General features: G+C 39.7%; 1 pseudogene; it reads left to right on the top strand.

Annotated features, from left to right (window-relative positions):
* The first annotated feature begins 4,225 nt into the window (after positions 1–4,225).
* Positions 4,226–5,154, top strand: LOC144250481 (vomeronasal type-1 receptor 4-like; annotated as a pseudogene).
* Positions 5,155–5,497: the final 343 nt, after the last annotated feature.

Below are 5,497 nucleotides of genomic sequence, written 5' to 3'. Positions count from 1 at the left end.
TTGAGGATTTTTGCATCTAGGTTCATTAGAGATATTGGTCTGTAGTTTTCTTTCTTTGAAGTGTCTTTGTCTGGTTTCGGAATCAGGGTGATGTTGGCCTCGTAGAACGAATTTGAAAGTTCTCCCTCTTTTTCTATTTCCTGAAATAGCTTGAAAAGTATTGGTGTTAGTTCCTCTTTAAAGGTTTTGTAAAACTCTGCTGTATACCCATCCGGTCCTGGGCTTTTCTTAGTTGGTAGTCTTTTGATGGTTTCTCCTATTTCCTCTATTGTTATTGGTCTGTTTAGGTTCTCTATATCCTCCTGGCTCAATCTGGACAGATCATAAGACTCAAGGAATTTATCTATGCCTTCACTATCTTCTATTTTATTGGAGTATAAGGATTCAAAGTAATTTCTGATTATCTTCTGTATTTCTGAAGTGTCTGTTGTGATATTGCCTTTTTCATCCCGTATGCTAGTAATTTGGGTTCTCTCTCTTCTTCTCTTCGTTAGCATGGCTAAGGGTCTGTCAATTTTATTTATTTTTTCAAAGAACCAGCTTTTAGTTTTGTCAATTTTTTCAATTGTTTCTTTTGTTTCAATTTCATTAATTTCAGCTCTGATTTTAATTATTTCTTGCCTTCTACTTCTTTTGCTGTTGTTTTGCTCTTCTTTTTCTAGGATTTTGAGATGAAGTATGAGATCATTTATTTGTTGATTTTTTCTTTTTTTGAGGAATGAACTCCAAGCAATGAATTTTCCTCTTAGAACTGCTTTCAATGTGTCCCATAGATTCCGATATGTTGTGTCTGTGTTTTCATTTAACTCTAGGAATTTTTTAATTTCCTCCTTGATGTCTTCTAAAACCCATTGATCACTCAGCAACCTATTGTTCATTCTCCAGGTGATGCTTGATTTTTCCTTTCTTCTTTTATCATTGATTTTCAGTTTCATTCCATTATGATCAGGTAAGATGCATGGTATTATCTCTACCTCTTTGTATTGTCTAAGAGTTGCCCTGTGACATAGTATATGGTCTATTTTTGAGAAGGTTCCATGTGCTGCTGAGAAAAAAGTGTAGCTACTTGATGTTGGGTGGTATAGTCTATATATGTCAATTAAGTCTAGGTTGTTAATTGTGTTATTGAGTTCTATAGTTTCCTTATTTAACTTTTGTTTGGAAGATCTGTCCAGTGGTGAGAGAGGTGTGTTGAAGTCTCCCATGATTACTGTATGGTGGTCTATTAGACTCTTGAACTTGAGAAGAGTTTGCTTGATGAACACCGCTGCACCATTATTTGGGGCATATATATTTATGATTGTTATGTCTTGTTGGTGTATGGTTCCCTTGAGCAGTATGAAGTGTCCTTCTTTATCCCTTTTGATTAACTTTGGCTTGAAATCTATTTTATTAGATATGAGTATGGACACTCCTGCTTGTTTCCGTGGTCCATATGAGTGATATGATTTATCCCAACCTTTCACCTTCAGTCTATGTACATCTTTTCCTATCAAATGCGTCTCCTGTAGACAGCATATTGTTGGGTCTTGTTTTGTGATCCATTCTACTAGCCTGTGTCTCTTAATTGGTGAGTTTAAGCCATTAACAGTTAGGGTTATTATTGAGATATGGTTTGTTCTTCTATCCATATTTGTTTATTGATGTTACTAAACCTGATTTGTTATCCTCTTTGACTACTTTCCCCCCTTTACTGTCCTACCTCCCATTGTTGGTTATCAATGTTATTTTCCATTTCCTCTTCCTGTAATGTTTTGCCAAGGATTTTTTGAAGAGATGGTTTTCTAGCTGCGAATTCTTTTAACTTTTGTTTATCGTGGAAGGTTTTAATTTCATCTTCTAACCTGAAGCTTAATTTCACCGGATACAAGATTCTTGGTTGGAATCCATTTTCTTTAAGCGTTTGAAATATGTTATTCCAGGATCTTCTAGCTTTTAGAGTCTGTGTTGAGAGATCAGCTGTTATTCTGATTGGTTTACCCCTAAATGTAATCTGCTTCCTTTCCCTTGTAGCTTTTAAAATTCTCTCCTTATTCTGTATGTTGGACATCTTCATTATAATGTGTCTAGGTGTGGATCTCTTATGATTTTGCACAATCGGCGTCCTGTAGGCTTCTAGGATTTGGGATTCTGTCTCATTCTTCAAGTCTGGGAAGTTTTCTTGTATTATTTCACTGAATAGATTGCTTAATCCTTTGGTTTGGAGCTCTGTGCCTTCCTGTATCCCAATGACTCTTAAGTTTGGTCTTTTGATATTATCCCATAGCTCTTGAATGTTCTACTCATGGTTTCTTAGTAGACTTGCTGAGCTATCTATGTTCTTTTCAAGTTGAAATACTCTGTCTTCATTGTCTGATGTTCTATCTTCTAAGTGATCCACTCTGCTGGTAGTATTCTCAATTGAGTTTTTAAGTTGGTTTATTGTTTCCTGCATTTCTAGTATTTCTATTTGTTTGTTTTTTATTACCTCTATCTCCCTGTGAAATTGATCTTTTACTTCCTGGATTTGTTTGTCAATGTGATCTTTCATTGTCTGATTTTGCTGTCTCATGTCTTCCTTGAGACTCCAGATCATCTGAAGCATGTATGTCCTGAGCTTTCTATCTGACATTCCATCTGTTGCAGCTATTACCTCTTCTAAAGTTGAGTTGACCTGCATTGCCTGTGGTCCTTTCTTTCCTTGTCGTTTCATACTGCTGGCGTTTCTTTCTGCTTGGTGAAATTGTTGTGTCTTTGATATTTTCCCCCTCTATTTATTTATACTGCTCTTGTATAGTTGAAAAATCACCCTTGCAGGGCAGGTAGTGGCTGTGATCCTCCTCCAATTAGTGTGATCCGTCTACCATGCTGGCAGGCCCTAGGTCTGCTTTGCTGGTCGGTCAAAGGTCCACCTACCCAGCAGGCGCCAGGGGCACCTGTGTCACTCCATAGGTTGCTGGGCCTAACCTCCCGATGGGTTGCAGGTTCGCCTAGCTTGCAGGCACTGGGGGAGGGGCCGGTTCCGCCCCTCAGCAGGCTTTGGGCCCCCTCTGCTGGTGTTCACAGTCCCGCCAACCTGCAGACACTGGGGGAGGGGACGGGCCTAGCCCTCAGCCGTCCGCCGGACCTGTCCTAGTGGGTCCGGTCCGCGTTCCCAGCCGGCGCGTGTAGCTGCAGTCACTTGGCTGGTTGCTGATTTCTAAAGGTCTACATGTAGTCTCCACATGTTTATTATATAGAGAAAGACAAATTTACAGATATCCTCTTGTCCTGTGTAGAAAGTGATCTTATGGTAACTTCTTGAGCAGAAAGTTTTCTCTAATTCTGGGCATGAGGAAACAGATAAAGACGGACTTTGTAGCAATCCCAAAAACATGTGATTTGAGATTTTGATGGGGTTATTTTCCTCTTGAAGTGCTAAGGAATTCATGAGTATAGGTCAACAAAATTATTATCGGTTTCCAACATCCAACCTTTATTCATATATCATCTTGTTTTCACCTGTTGGAAATATTCTTCTTGTTGTATCAAGTACACAATCTGGTCTAGATATTTTATTGTGGAGTGTGCAGAGATGTATGGTAAATCTTTTTACATTTTCTTAATGCAGATGCAGCAAAGAAATATAATAGAGTAGGCACCTGTCATGGTGCACCTGCATTAATAAAATGTCTCAGTGTTCCTTCATAACTGATATTGATTTATAGAATAATTCTTTCCAAGAAAATGGAAACATGTTAAAATGAAAATTTAAAATACCAGCAGTTTAGAAGATAATAGGAATTTTAAAAGACAAAACTAAATACGCAGTGGAATTACTTAAAGAATCTCACTCACTAGCGTAGGAATCCTTGGTGGTTCACTGTAGAGTCTCTGTTACTGCTCAGCCAGGTTCAAGAGCACTTTGTTCCTATTCAGACTGGACAATTCAACAGACACTGGACCTCTGCGATTCCTCTGCTCCTGATTGTTATGCAAACCTCTCGGTGCCTGCCTCATGTTGTGAAGACTCAAGAAGTCACAATGTATGAACTTCATACCAGGAATTTATGCACAGTTTATGCTTTTAACTGTTTGAAAAAAATTCATTAAACCTAATAGAATAAAGAACTCAAAGTAAATTTTCACATTTACTTTGGGTTCTGGAGAGTGGGCAATGCTGGATTTTGGTTGAGAGGACACATGCAGCCCAGGCCTCCTGTTCCCCTGCAGGACCCTCTGGATGGGACAGCAGGGAACTGGCAGGATGGCAGCCAATGATATGGCTGTAGGCATCATCTTCCTGGCACAGACTGTGGTTGGAGCTCTGGGCAATTCCTGTCTTCTCCTCCATTACCTGGTCCTTGACTTCACTGGGTGCAGGGTAAGACACACAGACTGGATTCTTCAGCACTTGATTGTGGCCAACTTGTTAACTCTCCTGTGTAAAGGAGTTCCCCACACAATGGCAGCTTTTGGAATGAAAGGTTTCCTCAGTGATTTGGGGTGCAAGCTGCTTTTCTATCTTCACAGGGTAGGAAAAGGTGTGTCCATTGGCAGCACCTGCCTCCTGAGTGTCTTCCAGGCCATGAAGATCAGCCCTGGAGACTCCTGGTATTCAGAGCTTAAAGGGAAATCTCCCAAGTACATTGGTTTCTCCATACACCTGAGCTGGATTCTGTACATGTTTTTAAATGTTATGTTTCCTCTGGTCATGACAGGAAAAGGGAGAAACAGAAACATCACCAGTCTAAAAGATTTTGAATACTGTTCTGTTGTTCGTCGTGACAAAACCACAGACTCACTGCATGCAGCATTGCTAACCTTCCCGGATGCCCTGTGTGTGTGGGGCTCATGCTCGGGGCCAGCAGCTCCATGGTGCTCATCCTGCACAGGCACAAGCAGAGAATGCAGCACCTTCATAAGTCCAGCTCCTCCAGGTCTTCCCCTGAATCCAGAGCCACCAAAACCATCCTTCTCCTGGTGAGCACCTTTGTCTCTTTTTACACAATTTCCTGCATCTGTCCGATTTGTCTGGCTCTGGTTTCGAATCCCACCTGGTTCCTGTTGAACACAACTGCAGCAATCACTGGGTGTTTCCCAGCTGTCAGCCCCTTTCTGCTCATGAGAAGCAACTCCAATGCATCCAAGCTCTTGGTCACTTGGATAAGGAATAGGAAAACCCTGTTACCATGAGGAACGTGTAAATTATAAGATTTTGAACAATTCTTAATTTTTATCCATTCTTACCCACAAAATTGAAAGAGTAATTTATGCACAGTGGTGTCACCTGTGTTTATATATGATCACACATGTATATTTGTGTGTGTGTGGATTAAGTTTATAGCCATCAAGCAATATTTCTGGAAAATTATTTGTAGCAAATGTAAATTTCTGTTTAAATGTAATACTACTTAAAACTTTATTTTTTCCTCCTGATATCTTGGTTGATATTTTGTTAAAACAAATGGGCTATATTTTTTATTTATCTATTTTTATTTTTGTCTTAGCTATGTTTCTTGGGGAAAATATCAAGGTG

Source organism: Urocitellus parryii, chromosome 15 (genome assembly GCF_045843805.1).
Source record: "Urocitellus parryii isolate mUroPar1 chromosome 15, mUroPar1.hap1, whole genome shotgun sequence".
NCBI lineage: Eukaryota > Metazoa > Chordata > Mammalia > Rodentia > Sciuridae > Urocitellus > Urocitellus parryii.
This window is presented reverse-complemented; position numbering and strand designations above follow the sequence as displayed.